Source organism: Pimephales promelas, chromosome 6 (genome assembly GCF_988280905.1).
Source record: "Pimephales promelas chromosome 6, fPimPro1.hap1.1, whole genome shotgun sequence".
Classification (NCBI taxonomy): domain Eukaryota; kingdom Metazoa; phylum Chordata; class Actinopteri; order Cypriniformes; family Leuciscidae; genus Pimephales; species Pimephales promelas.
Window position 1 is genome coordinate 24428256 of NC_142774.1, and position 16975 is coordinate 24445230.

The 16975-nt window shown below is 46.7% G+C and overlaps 1 protein-coding gene and 1 pseudogene across 1 annotated transcript in view; one reads left to right on the plus strand and one right to left on the minus strand.

The window, feature by feature from the left end:
• Positions 1 to 16975, minus strand: part of psip1a (PC4 and SFRS1 interacting protein 1a) — a 261185-nt gene that overhangs the window by 104478 nt on the left and 139732 nt on the right. The gene's annotated exons all lie outside the window — the stretch shown is intronic.
• LOC148978581 (E3 SUMO-protein ligase ZBED1-like) lies at positions 4620 to 8157 on the plus strand (annotated as a pseudogene).

Genomic DNA, 16975 nt, shown 5'->3' on the forward strand with positions numbered 1-16975 from the left:
ACGCTCACTGCCCGATATTCTTTTCAAAGAGCGAGGACGCGTTAGCCCAGGATTGGCCCCGCCGCCCGCTCTATGCTTTTCCCCCGATTTCTCTGCTACCGCAGGTCATTCAGAGAATCAGGGACACACGCCACTCGGTGCTCCTCATAGCCCCGCGCTGGGAGAATCAGATTTTGTTCCCGGAGATCACGCAGCTGTCACGGACTGCCCCGTGGCCCATTCCAATCAGAGCAGATCTCCTCACTCAAGCTCGCGGCTCGATCTGGCATCCCCATCCACAGCGCTGGGCGCTTCATGCATGGGTGACCAACGACTACTCGTCGATTTGCCAGAAGGAGTTCTGAACACGATCAAACATGCCAGAGCGGAATCTACTAGAAAGCTCTATGCTGCAAAATGGTCTGTGTTTTCTAGATGGTGCACCGACAAAAACTTGGACCCACGGACGTGCGAGGTTTCGTCTTTGCTCGTGTTCCTTCAGGAGATGCTGGATAAGGGCAGGTCCCCATCCACTCTAAAGGTTTACGTGGCAGCTGTTGCGGCGTTCGTTGAACCCCGGCGCGCCCAGTCTTTGGGCAAAGACGAGCTAATCATCCGCTTCCTCAGGGGAGCCAGAAGGATGAACCCCCCTCGCCCCCCCACTGTGCCGGTCTGGGATCTTTCTATAGTTCTAGAAGCTTTGAAAGCCCCACTGTTTGAACCACTCGAGTCCGTGGAGCTAAAATACCTCTCGCTAAAAAACGTTTTACTGACGGCCCTCGCCTCAGTAAAATGTGTGGGGGACATTCACGCGCTGTCTTCTAGCGCCGCGTGCCTTGAGTTTGGACCTAATGACTCCATTGTCATTCTGAAACCTAGACATGGTTATGTTCCAAAAGCGATTGGTACCCCCTTCAGGGCGCAAGTGATCTCTCTATCGGCGCTGCCTGCATCCGATAGCGAACGTGACACGGATCGCCTCTGCCCGGTCCGGGCTCTGAGAGTGTACACTACACGCGCTGCTGCGTTCAGACGCTCGGAGCAGCTGTTTGTGTCGTTCGGCGGCCGCACCAAGGGTCTAGCCGCCTCTGAACAGACACTGTGTAGGTGGATAGTGGATGCTATTGCTTCTGCTTACGCCTCAAAAGACCTGCCTTGCCCGCTGGGCGTCAGGGCTCATTTCACCAGAGGCATGGCCTCATCGTGGGCATGGTCCTGCGGAATTTCCATTCACGACATTTGTGTGGCTGCGGGATGGGCCTCCCCCTCCACTTTTATCAGATTCTATAACTTGGAAATTCCTGCCTTACAGGCTAAATTAGTGGCGGTCTAGTACTATACAGCTCTCCTATAAGAAGCTGCACTATTGGGAGTCCTATCACAACCGGTTCGCCCCTTGTGCTTCCCCCTATGTGCTTATGCGTTATACGTTCATGGCCCGCTATGCCGGCCGCCTAAGGGCGTTTTGCATTAGATGATAACTGCCGCTATGCTGGCCGCCTTATTGTCTTCTTACACCTTAAGATTCCCTCGGTTTTTCCCCCTGGGATGCTTGGTGGTTACATAGCGCGCACGGCGTTGACCAGATGTTCCCGTAGCGTAAGCTAATCTACGCAATACGAGAGAACCTCTCGTAAGAGAACGAATCGGTTACCTAACGTAACCTCGGTTCTCTCTAGATGAGGGAACGAGTATTGCGTTCCCGGCCGTGCTTGCGCCATCAGCGTTTCGCTTCATGCTGAAAGAAATCAACTACCGAGCCTGGGAGAGCCAGTTTTATACACTGTAGCCACGCCCCTTTCGGCGGGCTCTGACGCAATGAGCGAGCGCCGTCCGCTCATTGGCCGCGGGCTCAGCGCCGCTCTCCCATAGGTTCGTGCATTCTCTCTGAGCGAACCAATGAGCTGCTAGCTAGCCCCGCTCATGGTCTGCCTCAGAGATACTGCGTTGACAATGATTACAAAATTATGGAATAATTTTTTGGCTTCAACTTCTCAGCAAAGATGAATCTTTCCCGTAGCGTAAGCTAGCTTACGCAATACTCGTTCCCTCATCTAGAGAGAACCGAGGTTACGTTAGGTAACCGATTCGTGTTTAATCATCAACGAACACCACCAACCACTCGGTGAGTTGCACAGTTTTGGAAATGAATGTTAAGGGTTGTTTGTGCATGCCCATAGACAGCCAGTCTAAAGCTCTCACAGGCGATTCTAAAATAGTCAAAAAGTCGAGACCATTGTCAAAATTTCTAAGTCCACCACTCTATTTCATTCAAAACAAACTACAAAATAGACTCAATGTGTTAAATAGCGGAATTATCCTTTAACTTTGTTTTAAAAAGTGGGTAGGACAGGTGTGTGTGCGCTTATGTGTGTATAAATGTATGAATCACGTGAATAAATACATAGATTCGACAACTCGACGTGAGTCCTGTGATAGTCCAGTGGTAGAAATTTTGCCGAGCATGTCAGAGGTTCTGGGTTCTAATCCGCAATCATATAGGTTTTTTTTTTTTCATTAAAACCGAATATGTTCATCAATGGTTGTATTATATTCATCAGGGATGTTTGTGTGCATTTTTGTTTTGTGATTTCACCGGAACGAACAAAGAGTCTCCGAAACGGATTGAAGCGCGCGTGCATGTGAAGACTGCGTGAGCCACGAGATACGCTGTAACCGCGCCACCGTTTGCAGCGGCAAATTACGCCCCTGTGAATATGCCACATTGATAGGTCACAGTCTACCCATGACAAGACTTCACCGCACGTTACTGGGCTACGTGATTGGTGCCATACACTGTAGACTGCACACATGTTCCCATCAAGGCCTCAATGAAGGGATCTTGTGAGCAGAAAGGGGGCTTACAATGTAAATGTGCAGCCAAGTTACTATTACAATTTTTTATATTCCAGATTAGTAATATTATATCAATTTTTTTTAAAAGGCAGTTGACTTAGTAAAATCTCTTAGATGGTGTGTGACCATGTTCCATATCACAAATCAATGTCAAAGCAAAATGGCCAGGATCTGTGCATGACTCAAGAATTTTCAGAGATTCACATATGCACATTATTTGAACGTGGTTAGGAAAAATATAAATATCAAACTCATGGTATTACATACACTTATGCTGAGAACTGCATTTTTCCATTATACAGGTGATTACAACATGGATCCTGCATGGAGACAGGTGTTATATGACACCATTCCCTGACCCAAACCCCAGACCAGTTACAATGCAGCTCTAGGACAAGGGCACACAATGAAATGACCTTTGGCCAACTAAAGGGAAGATTTCAGGGTCTGAAAAGCCTGAGGGTTGCACCTGACAGGGCCTGTGACATTGCATGTCCCATATTACACAACATTGCCAACTTCAGAAAAAAAAAATAATAATTTAGCCTAAAATAAAAGAGAAGACAAATTTGCATAGTTCCTTGAGTTTTATTTCAATAGTTCTTTGTAAAGAAAAGCCAGTTATTCTGTCATCTTTTAATAAGAGATATTATGCAAGGTCAGCAATAGTACTCTGTGTGGAATAGTGTATTTTACTCTGAAGTTTATTTTGAAGCAACTCTATTTCTAGTGCAATTTTTTTTTCTTTAAGTAGTCAAGTTCTATTTATCCCCCTGATGTTTGTTTTTTCAAAATACTCTATTTTCTGTTGAAGACTCATAGGGAATGAATTTCACCCTGTGTCGTATGTGTCACACATGCCTCATGCCACAAATAAAAAGGAAAAGTTGTCTCTACATTGCCCACCCCTGTATCACTGCTATGTGCTGACTCTTCTGTAGGCCTTTCTGTACATGTGGACTCCTGTCAGAAATAATAGGCATAGGCACAAGTATAAATCAATTAAAGCCATCAATTAAATTAAAGTAATTCCTCCAAAGGACAGTCATCTGAGAAGTTTTCTTCACTCTCCAGTGCAATGTGATTAATAACTCATGTCAAAATATTTTTACATTAACATAAGTTTATCAGTTTTTACTTTCACAAGACAAAGTGATTTTTTTCTCAGCCTTTTTCCTGGTTGCTTTTATAAGCAATCATTTATTTAACAGTGCCTTTTTAAAAGAGACTAGTAGGCCTATGGCCTAGTAAAATTACCATTAATAGAATGTTTTTGTACTTCACTTTCACCATGTCCATTATTATAGTGCGGTGACTCTGACATTATAATGAATAAAGTAATTATGAAATTATGAAAATAAAATAATAATTTAATAATAAGTTATTAAAACATCTAAAATGGCCACCACAAATGCATTTAATTTGTCTTCTACTTTTGCCAGCACTCTCTCCTGGCTTTTGCACACTTTGAGGTGTTCCCTGGCATTTTAATTAAAGACTGTTAAAGAAATTCGGCATAACCTTCCATTAAAAGCTCTTGCTCTGCTTGGGAGAAAAACTGGGCGTGTTCTTTGGCCATGCTGAACAGCCAATAGCAGTGTTGCTGATCACTGTTTCTGCTATCGATACATGTCCCCTTTTAAACCAACACGAGAACGTGCAGTTATCTCAGATAACTCAATCCAGCTATACTAATCATAGCCAGCAGAAGTGTTCGAAGAACCCAATTAGCCGGATCATGATTAGCTCGAAGAAATTATCTCCGATGTCTCATTTGATCTCGGATGTTCTCAACGTACGAAGAACGGGCCCCAGGAGGCGTTGAATCCCGACTCAAGGACGAGATTTTCATGCGCGAGGTTCCTGCTCGACTTTATGCACTCATCGATCTGGTGATCCGGATTGAGAAGCGGTTAGATTTGCGTCACAGAGCACGTCGACCCGAGCCCGCTCTGCCTCCGACCTCTGCTACTGTCGCTTCGTCTCATACTTCTGACACGGGCCCTGAACCCATGCAGCTTGGTGGTCTCCGGATTTCTTCCAAGGAACTTGAGCGACACATTACCAATCGCTTGTGCATGTATTATGCCTCAGCTACTCACTTTGTCACTAACTGTCCGGTAAAAGCCAGAGCTCGTCAGTAGGCGGAGGGTTACTGGGGAGCGCTATGTCTAGGAACTCTCCATCCAAGTCCTGCACTAGCCTTCCTGCACTTCTTCGGTGGCCCATTTCATCTGTTTCCTGGAAGGCACTGGTCGACTCGGGGGCGGAATGCAATTTCCTCAATGAGTTGTGGGCTCGGAAGCAAGGTATTCCCCTCATAGACTTAAAAGACTCTACCCCTCTTTATGCCCTAGATGGAAGCTTCCTACCTAGGATTAAGCAAAAGACTGTTCCTCTGACGCTTACAGTCTCGGGAAACTTTAAAGAGACCATTTATTTTTTTATTTTTCGTTCTCCCTTTACTCCTGTGGTACTTCGTCATCCGTGGCTAGTACAACACAACCCCCAAATTAACTGGTCCGATGGGTCCATTTTGTCGTGGAAACTGTCCTGTCATGTTGTGTGTTTAACCTCTGTGGTTCCACCTGTTTCCTCTGTGTCTGTTTTTCAGGAGGAGCCCAGTGACTTGTCTGGAGTCCCGGAGGTTTACCACGATCTGCGGGAGGTATTTGGTCAGTCCCGGCCACTTCTCTTCCTCCCCATCGTCCGTACGATTGTAGTATCGATCTTCTCCCCGGAACCACGCCCCTGCGTGGCAGATTATATTCTCTATCGGCTCCCGAGAGGAAAGCGCTAGAGAATTATCTGTCAGATTCTCTCAATGCCGGTACTATTGTGCCTTCTTCGTCACCCGCCAGAGCAGGTTTCTTTTTTGTCAAAAAGAAGGACGGTTTGTTGCATCCCTGTATCGATTTTTGAGGGCTGAACGAGTTTACTTTCAAAAACCGTTACCCTTTGCCTTTAATGTCGTCAGCCTTTGAGATCCTACAGGGAGCTAAGATCTTCACCAAACTTGATATTCATAACGCATATCATCTAGTTTGTATAAAAGAGGGTGATGAGTGGAAAACTGCCTTTAACACGCCTCTCGGTCACTTTGAATATAAGGTCCTCCCCTTCTGTTTGGTCAACGCCTCCGCCGTGTTCCAAGCCCTTATCAATGAGGTCTTACGAGATAAATATTTTTGTCTTTGTCTCTCGATGACATTCTCATTTTCTATCCCTCACTTCAAGTTCATGTCCAACACGTTCGTCAAATCCTCCAATGTCTGTTAGAGAATCGACTCTTGTTCGTTTCATGTCCCTTTGGTTACATTTCTGGGCTCAGTCATTTCAGCAGAAGGAATTAGTATGGATCCGGCGAAGGTCCGAGCAGTCACCGAATGGCCCGTTCCTGACTCTCGGGTTGCGCTTCAACGCTTTCTTAAAATTTTGCCAAATTTTATTGTCGTTTCATACAATGTTTTAGTCAAGTTGCCGCACCTCTCACTATGCTGACGTCGGTCAAGTCCCGTTTTAGATGGTCAGAGGAGACTCAAGCAGCTTTTGTTCGGCTAAAGACTCTTTTTATTTCCGACCCCTACCTTACTGTCTTCTGATGTTTCTGAACGATTTATTGTAATCCAAATAATTAGTAATTCCCATAGAACTATCTAGTAACACTTTCATCTGTGAGCTATTACTTACTAATTATTTGGATCCGTATTATAAAGTGAAGATCATTGGAACTAACTAGTAATGACTCAAGTGTTACTACATGATCTAGTCATGATGTGCAAACATTTGAGATTTTTGGTGAACTTTAGAATACTTTTAGAAAATGTCTTTAGTAACACTTGAGTAATTACTAGTTAGTTCTAATGATCTTCACTTTATAATACGAATCCAAATAATTAGTAATTCCCACAGAACTATCTAGTAACACTTTCATCTGTGAGATATTACTTACTAATTCGTTAATAAGAATTTCTTTTAGTTAATAGTAGTTACTAGATTGTTAATAAACTTTTTCAGTAGTTCTCTGGGAAGTATTAAAAAAATAGTAGTTATTGATTACTTAATAGTGAACTACCACTTTCGTCTGTGCGCTATTACTTACTAGTTCGTTAATCAGAGTTTCTTGTTAGTTAATAATAGTTACTAGATTGTTAATATTGTGTTACTCATTAGTTCTTGTGTAGTTATTCATTAACGAAGGAACCGTATTCTAAAGTGTTACCCAATCTTGATACACTTTATTTTAGAAGGTATAAAATGACCATGTGTAACTGCAGGCTTATTATCTTAGTAAGTATTAAGTACTTGTTACATTGTACCAAGTCGGTAACATGCATGTAACAGATGTGTAACAGTAGCTGCCTATTACATGAGTGTAATTACAATCTGTAAGTACAGGCTGTTCCATAACTAGTTACATGTTAATTACATTTTGTTACATGTCATTACATGTTTACTACTAAGTAATTAATTAAGTAATTTCTCTGTATCACGGACACCGTAAAATAAAGTGTTACCAAAAATTTTCACTTAGTTTCAAAAAAGTTTCAAAAAAGAAATTTACTTTATTTTGCAAATTGTTGCAGTAGGCTAGGCTAAAACTATGACACTGATATAATAAATGTACTGTGTTCATCTTTTATCATCCTCTGCAGATATGTTACTGAGCTCCTTGGAGGTGAGACTTTTGGTGAGATGTTTCTTGCTCTGTGATGTAGCCTGCTCTCTGACACCTGTACCGCACAATGTAACTTTCGGAAGATGACCCAACCAACATAGGAAAATTCAAGACTGCCTTTAAAAAGGACCTGTCTGAACGGCAAGCAAACCTCAATGATGGATGGCTCAACATAGCTTCAGCACTGGACCCGCACTTCAAGGACTTGAAGTATCTTCAAAGAGGAGACAGAAGAGCTGTGGACCAGCCTTGAGGTACTGCTGCAAAATAAACCCAGTATGGCTACCCCAGAGCCTGCAGAAGAGCCACCCGAAAAAGAGAAGCCTCCTACTCTTTAGTTCAGACACAGACTCAGATGATGATGACATGGTGGAACCAAGCAGGGCTCTGAACCGCTACAAAGCAGATCCCAGCATCAGCATGGAGGAATGCCTGCTGCAGTGGTGGGCAACTCATGCACGAGCCCATCAACAGCTGTCTGTCCTGGCTTGCAAATATTTGGCTGCCCCTGCCAGTTATGTCCCTTATGAGAGACTTTTTTCACTTGCAGGTAACATAGTGCAAAAAATAAATAAAAATAAAAATAGACGCCTGAGAATGTAGAGAAGCTACTTTGTCTCAGTGACTGGCTGAAGAAGAAGTAGAAGTGAGGAGATGAGTCTGACTAAAACTAAAAAATGAGAAATTGTTGCTTTGTTGATTTTTTTTTTTTTTTTTTTGTAAAATGTAGTAAAAGGGGCTGAATTTTTGTTTATTTAAGGTTTATGTTAAATTACACAAAAAAAAAAGCCCTGAAATTGATATTGCACTATGTTAAAGTTTTGGTCTTTGTTGCCTGAGTTTATTTATGGCACATACAAGAGAAATAGTGTTGAAATCGAGGGGATTCATTTTCATTGTGTCCCCTAGGTTATAACTGTCATGATTCTGCCATCATGTCTTAGATTTTTCCTGGTCTTGTGGCAGGATCATGACAGACCCATGTTTTGTGTACAAGCGCATGGCTTGTGTGGGCCATGTGCTTGTGTTGTCTCGTTACATAACCCCGCCCTCTTGTTATCCTCGTCTTGTCATTATTGTCTAGTCAGTGTCACCTGTCCTCGTCATTAGTGTTCCCTATTTATTCCCCTTGTGTTTGCTGTCCTGTGTCGGTTCATTGTGAAACCTACCGTGAGTTCAGTGTTTGACTTTATTATACTTTGTGTTTGTATTAAGCTGTGAGTAACTAGTTGAGAGTCTTGTCAAGAAGCGTTTGTTTCTATTGTTAGTTCATAGTCTTTGTCTAGTGTGTTATACCCTGTCCTGTTTTGCCCCATCGTGGGTTTTTCTTTCTGTTTTGTCCTTTAATAAACCCCTTTGAGAATCAGTTGCTGTCTGCTAGTGGGTTCATCAGCCATCTTCATAACAGAATGAACCGACCTACAAGAAACCCAGCAGACAGCAAGCCTATTTATCCTACTCTGCAGCCGTCAGACCCCGAACAATGGTGGCAGTCGGCCATCACCGACAGCCTGGAAGGCAAGCTTCCTTTCCCTCCTCAGGGAGAGTTGACCCTGAGGAAGTACGCCCAGGTCGTGGAGAAGAGGAGGTTTTTCTTGCCGGAGATTCTGGTCAACCGCTACTTCATCGCGGGTCTTAACGTCCATCCTCCTCTAGCTGAACGTGAGAGACTGGTCAGCCGCCCGTTCCACAAGATGGTGGACAGTCTGTCACAGAGGGAGCTGCAGGGTGCTACAAGGTCTTCATCTTCCGCTACACTTCCTGTGATCCCTGAGGGTCGTCTGTTAGCTGTTGCTACACTTGGGGACCAGCCCAGTCTTGCCGCGACTCCTGAGACACCTTCCACGTCCATCAGTCTTCATGGTAAGCGTGGAAGGCACCCGTCGTGGGAGTCAGCATCAGAGTGTTCCTGCCCGGAATCCTCCTCGCCTGCAGTGAGCTCACCTGTTCCGGTAACGGTTCCTGCTTCACCTCCCTCTCCGGTCACTAGTCTGGCTACCTACTCTGCCCCGCGACCCAGGAGGAAGAAGAGGAGGAGAGGACCTTCGGGTTCGCCGTCTCTACCCCCTCCTGAGCCCGTGATGGCTCTCCAACCCGCCGCTGAAGTCGGAAGCGCTGTTCCCTGCCCCGCTGCTGTAAGCGCGATTCCGGTGGTTGCAACAGGAGACACCGTTCTTCAACCTGCTGCAGAAAGCGCCTTTTCCCAGTCGGCGTTGGGGAGATCCATTCCAGAGACTTGTACTGAGAAGGTCGTCTCTGAGTCTTCTGCCGTGTCTGCAGAGGAGAGAGCAGCAGCAGATTCCGCTGCAAGGGCTGTGGTACAGTCCGTTTCGGCTCATCAGGAGATGCCAGTCATCATCGCTGCCAGAACCCTGTCCGAGTATTTATCCCGTCTGGTCAGAATTCTTGATTTCCCAGTCAGTCCTGTCTCGTCCCCAGTCCCTGTTTCAGATGCTCCAGAGAGCGCCGATCCCAGTCCAGAAACAGTCTTCGCTGACCCCAAGTCTGCTACACAGAGCACAGATCTCAAGCCAGCTGCAGTCTTCGCTGATCCCAAGTCTGCTACACAGAGCACAGATCTCAAGCCAGCTGCAGTCTTCGCTGATCCCAAGTCTGCTACACAGAGCACAGATCCTAAGCCAGCTGACTTAGAGGCTGATCCCAGGCCAGCTGCCAAAGCTCCACAATCGACTGTTTCGCCCCGTGTCTTGTGTCCCGCACCTTTGCCTGCTTGGTCCCCCGTCAGAAGTCCCGTTACCTCATCCTCTGTGTCCTTGGAGTCCTCTATGTTGGAGTCTGCTGCTGCCAGTAAGACTGCATCCCCGTCTGTTTTCCCGGTCTCCCCTGGCTCCTCTAATTCCCGGTCTGTTTCCCCATTTGTCCCTGTCCCCACTGTTCCTGGACTTCCGTTTGTTTCCCCTGTCATGGCTCAACCCCGGACTGTTTTTCCCTTGTCCCACACCACTCCTTCCAAGCCCGCTCGGTCCTCTCGTCCTAAGCCCTCTCCCCGTGGTCCCAGGACCCCTGTCCCGCCCGCCCACCCACCCTGGACTGTCGCGCAAAGACATTGTGTTTCCTCCCCCTCCTCTGCCCTGTATGATGTTTTTGATGTTTCATCCCAATCCTGTCATTGTTTATTCTTGTATGCCCTTATTATTATTTGTTATGTATTGTTGGTTCTTGTCTTTGTCCCAGTCGGTCTTGTCCCATGTTTGATGTCTCCTTGAGGAGCGTCTGGTAGCCGCTCCTTAAGGTGGGGGTTCTGTCATGATTCTGCCATCATGTCTTAGATTTTTCCTGGTCTTGTGGCAGGATCATGACAGACCCATGTTTTGTGTACAAGCGCATGGCTTGTGTGGGCCATGTGCTTGTGTTGTCTCGTTACATAACCCCGCCCTCTTGTTATCCTCGTCTTGTCATTATTGTCTAGTCAGTGTCACCTGTCCTCGTCATTAGTGTTCCCTATTTATTCCCCTTGTGTTTGCTGTCCTGTGTCGGTTCATTGTGAAACCTACCGTGAGTTCAGTGTTTGACTTTATTATACTTTGTGTTTGTATTAAGCTGTGAGTAACTAGTTGAGAGTCTTGTCAAGAAGCGTTTGTTTCTATTGTTAGTTCATAGTCTTTGTCTAGTGTGTTATACCCTGTCCTGTTTTGCCCCATCGTGGGTTTTTCTTTCTGTTTTGTCCTTTAATAAACCCCTTTGAGAATCAGTTGCTGTCTGCTAGTGGGTTCATCAGCCATCTTCATAACAATAACCGTGGCCTGAGATTCCTTGTATCTACAGTTAAAAAAAGTTCTTCCTGAAGCACTTTTGAATTTATTTTCTCAGATCGCTATGATTTTCAGAAATGGAATTTTGAGAAAAACAGGTTTAATTAAAAGACCTTGCTCACATCTCAATCGTCCAATTTCAAAACGGTTTTCACAGGATGAATTTTGATTTCATATGCTTTCGAATGATACGTAATCTATGATGATTACTAAAATTTGTGATATGAAAAAAAGCAATAAAATAGGGAGCGCCAGTCGTCCCGCTAGCAGGACATGGCCGTTAACCTGTTAACCTTCAGCTCCAAACTCTGTTGTTCCCTTGTGCTCCGCATCACACCACACAATAACGCTGTATAAAATAAATAAATAAAAACTTGCGGGAAGTTGTAGTTCACCCAGGACTGGACTTTATTCTGTTATGTGGTTTATTTTGATAGGTGAACTGTCTTTGTAGTGTTAAGAGAATGGAGATCGCTATTTTTCTGCACTAAACTAGTGAAACTACTATCTTTTCCCAAGCTATATTCAGAGATGATAAACATAGAAAAATAAAATGGAAAAATATGAAACTAATTTTCAAAGTATTATTTCACCAACATTTACAAAACATCTGGTGCAAACTCTTAAGAACTGTTCGAGTGAAACTACTCAATGTGGAACGATTATTTCTATTGGGTTGAGATCTGGTGACTGTGGGGGGCATTTTAGTACAGTGAACTCATTGTCATGTTCTAGAAACCAATTTGAAATGATTCGAGCTTTGTGACATGGTGCATTATCCTGCTGGAAGTAGCCATCAGAGGATGGGTACATGGTGGCCATAAAGGGATGGACAAGGTCAGAAACAAACCTCGGTAGGTCGTGGCATTTAAACGATGCCCAATTGGGAATAAGGGGCCTAAAGTGTGCCAAGAAAACATCCCCCACATCATTACACCACCACCACCAGCCTGCACAGTGGTAACAAGGCATGATGGATCTGTCACAGACTAGAAGGACACAGAGGGATGAATATAAACCAGGTTTATTGGAACAGGTGGTAAGGTTAAAGAGCAGGTGAGTAAATGAGCGAAAGTTCAGTAAGGGAGCGGGAAACAGTCTGATGATGAGTCTCTTATCTTGAGCAGGAAGGGAAGACGGACGAGCTGAGGCAGAGGATGGATGACCAGGGGAAGACCGGGGACCAGGAGCGGAAGAGGAGCGGACGAGCCTTGAAGTAGCGGGTAAGTAATCCTATTGTTAATGGAAGTGTAGCGGGAGTCTGTAGTCGTTGTGTCGACGAGACCAGACGGTGAGTGACTGTGAGGAGTGAGTTTATAAAGGGAGGATAAATGGGACGGTGTCACGGTTGGTAAATCCTATGTCTACTTCTCGTCTCGTGTTTCTGTTATTGTTGTGTGTGTGCGCGCTGATGGGGGGGCGTGCCGCTCTATCAGCGCTCATCAGCAATCATCACCACCAGCTGCAGTTAATCTTCTTGTGTATATATTCTCATCAACTTCTCATCTCCTTTGTCAGATCGTTGTTTGTGGTTCCCGGTGTGTTGTCTCCTGTCTCGCTCATTCGTGTTCAGCTCTGGCCCTTGTTCTCTGTCATTTGGATTTGTTCGTCGTTGGATTCACCACCACCTTCACCACAGCACTCTGCACCGGACCATCGGATCCCCTGCGTCACTATCTCTGCCTGTTTATGGACTGTCTCTGTGTGTTCGTCAAACTTATAATTAAAAGAGTTTAACTGCAATTGCTTCCTTGATTCTATCATGACAGAACGATCTGACCAAAGCATGGAAGCAGCGGAAGACTCGCAACGATCGCTGAACGAGTTTGTGGGAAGCTGTCTACAACGGATGGACACACAGGAGAAGAACCTCAACGACACAGCTCGCGCTGTACAGGCATTAGTGACGCAGGTGTCTGGGCTCACCCAACAGATTCAACACCTTCGTCTTCCCACTGCGCCACCCGCACCGCTGAATCCTCCAACACCACCACCAGCGGACCCATCCCAGTCAGAGCCTCGCCTTCCTACTCCAGAGCCTTACGCAGGTGAAGAGAATTTTTGTCGAGCATTTCTGACCAGATGTACTATGCATTTCTCCCTGCAACCCAGGACGTTCCGCGAGGAGGCAACCAAGGTGGCGTTTGTATTGACGCTTCTGACTGGGAGAGCGGCGCTATGGGGGGCAGCGGTGTGGGAGAGCCAAGACGACTGCTGTTCCTCGTTCCAGAAACTCTCCGATGAGATGCGGCGAGTGTTCGATCGGGCCGCATCAGGAAGAGAGGCTGCCAGGGTGTTGACGGAACTACGTCAGGGTGACAGATCAGTATCAGACTTTTCCATCGAGTTCCGAACCCTGGCAGCCGAGAGCAAATGGAACGAGGAGGCGCAGTGGGACATGTTCCTGCATGGGTTGGCTGACCGCATCCAGAAGGAGATCTACGCCCTGGACCTGCCCACCAAGCTAAATGATCTCATCGCGTTGGCGTTAAGAGTGGATGCACGTCTTTCTCGAGTCAAGAGCCGAGGTCAACACGATCGTTTCTCTGGAGGCATCGAGGGGCAGCGTTCAGGAGGCGAGGGAGCGGTCAGCCCTACCTACGATCACGAGCCCATGCAGGTGGGTCGAGCCCGGCTTTCCCGGGAGGAGAAGGAGAGGCGGAGATCCCTGGGCCTTTGTCTGTACTGTGGGGGAGCGGGACATTTGGCGTTTCATTGTCCGTTAAAAGGTCCAGCCCGACAGTAAGAATGAGGCTACTGTCGGGTGGGATCTCTGCCGAGAAGACCTCATCGACATCTACCTTCCTCCCGGTAAGGCTCCGATGGTCAACTCACCTCCACGATTGTCGAGCACTACTGGACTCTGGGGCGGAAGGTAATTTCATGGACCATTCATTTGCTAAGAAACTTCATATTCCCCTCAAACCCCTCGCACACCAGATTCATGTACACGCTCTCAACGGCCAAAGACTCCCCACTATCTCATGGATCACCGAAGACATCACCCTCATCACGTCAGGCAATCACTCAGAGACTATTTCCTTTTACATTCTGGACACTCCATTAGCCCCTATCGTTCTTGGTCACCCATGGCTCACCCGTCACAACCCCAAAATAGACTGGCAATTCAAATCAGTAGCATCATGGAGCAGTTTTTGTCATAAGTCTTGTCTTGTGTCTGCTTGTCCGTCTGTCTCTTCTCGTGTGTTACAGGAGGAAACAGTGGATTTATCAAACGTGCCCACGGAGTATCGGGAGCTGAAGGAAGTGTTCAGTAAGTCTCGGGCTGATTCTCTTCCTCCGCATCGTCCCTATGACTGTGCTATAGACTTATTGCCAGGTACGTCTCCGCCTAAGGGCAAATTATATTCACTCTCGGTTCCTGAGAGAGAGGTCATGGAGAAATATATTTCTGATTCTCTAGCAACGGGATTCATCCGCCCTTCCTCATCTCCAGCGGGGGCGGGGTTTTTTTTGTGGGGAAGAAGGATGGATCGTTGCGACCTTGTATTGATTACCGGGGGCTGAACAACATCACGGTGAAGAATACTTATCCTTTGCCGTTGATGTCTTCAGCTTTCGAGAGGTTGCAAGGAGCATCCATTTTCACAAAACTGGATTTAAGGAATGCTTATCATTTGGTCCGCATCAGGGAGGGGGATGAATGGAAGACTGCATTTAACACCCCTAGGGGGCACTTTGAATATTTGGTCATGCCTTTCGGCTTGTCCAATAGCCCAGCGGTCTTCCAGGCACTTGTCAATGACGTGTTGCGAGACATGGTCGACCAATTCATTTATGTCTACCTGGATGACATATTGATTTTTTCTTCGTCTCTCCAGGAACATGTGCAACACGTTCGACAAGTGCTTCAGAGGTTGTTAGAGAATGGGCTTTTGGTCAAGGCGGAGAAATGCGTTTTTCATGCACAGTCTGTTCCCTTTCTAGGTCACATCATCTCGGTTGACGGAGTGCGCATGGATCCCGACAAGGTTAAGGCTGTGGTAGATTGGCCAAGTCCAGATTCCCGTAAGGCCCTACTGAGGTTTCTGGGGTTCGCCAATTTTTACCGGCGTTTTATTCGCAACTTCAGCCGCCTAGCCGCGCCTCTGACTGCCTTGACCTCCCCCAGAACGACGTTCAGGTGGTCAGACGCAGCGGAAGCTGCGTTTGCCAAACTGAAGGGGCGCTTTGTTTCGGCCCCCATCCTGATAACCCCTGATCCATCACGTCAGTTCGTGGTGGAGGTCGACGCGTCAGAGGTGGGGGTAGGTGCGGTGTTATCTCAGCGCTCTCCTTCAGACGAGAAGATGCATCCTTGCGCGTTTTTTTCACACCGTTTATCCCCCGCTGAAAGCAATTATGACATTGGCAACAGAGAATTGTTGGCGGTCAAGTTAGCGTTGGAAGAGTGGCGTCACTGGTTAGAAGGGTCGGGGGTACCTTTTATCGTCTGGACCGACCACAAGAATCTGGAATACATTCGCACTGCTAAAAGACTCAATTCAAGGCAGGCTCGGTGGGCTCTTTTTTTCGGACGTTTTGACTTTACACTCTCGTACCGCCCAGGTTCCAAAAACATCAAACCCGATTCTTTATCGCGCATTTTTGACCGTTCCGATCGCCCGTCTACTCCCGAGTGCATTTTACCAGAGAATCTATTCATCTCTACACTCACATGGGAGGTCGAATCGAAGGTCAAGAAGGCCTTAGAAGGGGTAACGCCTCCGACTCGTTGCCCATCGAACCGTTTGTTCGTGCCGGAGAGTTTACGGTCCAGCGTCATCCAGTGGGGTCATTGTTCCAATGTGGCTTGTCATCCAGGAGTCAGTCGTACCATGTTTTTGGTTAAGCAACGATTCTGGTGGCCTCTCATGTCTCGTGACGTTCGAAATTTTGTATTGGCTTGTTCAGTTTGTGCCACAGGCAAGACTTCCAATCGACCCCCAGATGGGTTGCTTCAACCGCTGCCGGTGCCTTCGAGACCCTGGTCCCACATCGCGCTAGATTTTATCACCGCCCTCCCACCCTCCCAGGGTCACACGGTAGTTTTGACCGTGGTGGACCGATTCTCGAAGGCGGCCCATTTTATTCCCTTGCCCAAATTACCTTCAGCCAAGGAAACAGCGGTGAGTGTCATTGACCACGTCTTTCGGCTTCATGGCCTCCCGACAGACGTGGTCTCTGACAGAGGACCCCAATTTGTGTCCAAATTTTGGCGAGAGTTTTGTAGACTGCTGGGGGCGACTGTCAGTCTCTCATCTGGGTTCCATCCCCAGAGCAATGGTCAAACTGAACGAGCCAACCAGGATTTGGAGAGAACGTTGCGATGTTTAGTGTCCAAGAATCCCTCTTCCTGGAGCCAGCAGTTGTCTATGGTGGAGTACGCCCACAACACGTTGCCAGTGTCATCCACGGGCCTATCACCATTTGAGTGTAGTGTAGGTTACCAGCCACCTATCTTTCCTAGTCTGGAATCCGAAGTCGCGGTCCCCTCCGCCCACGCCTTCGTCCAGCGGTGTCGCCGCACTTGGACTAGAGCCCGTGAGACTCTACTCCAAGTGGGGGCGCGCACCAAGGTCAAAGCCGATCGCCACCGGCGGAGACCTCCCGTATACGTCGTCGGTTCTAAAGTGTGGCTTTCAACTAAGGACATTCCACTCCGTTCCATTTCGAATAAACTTGCACC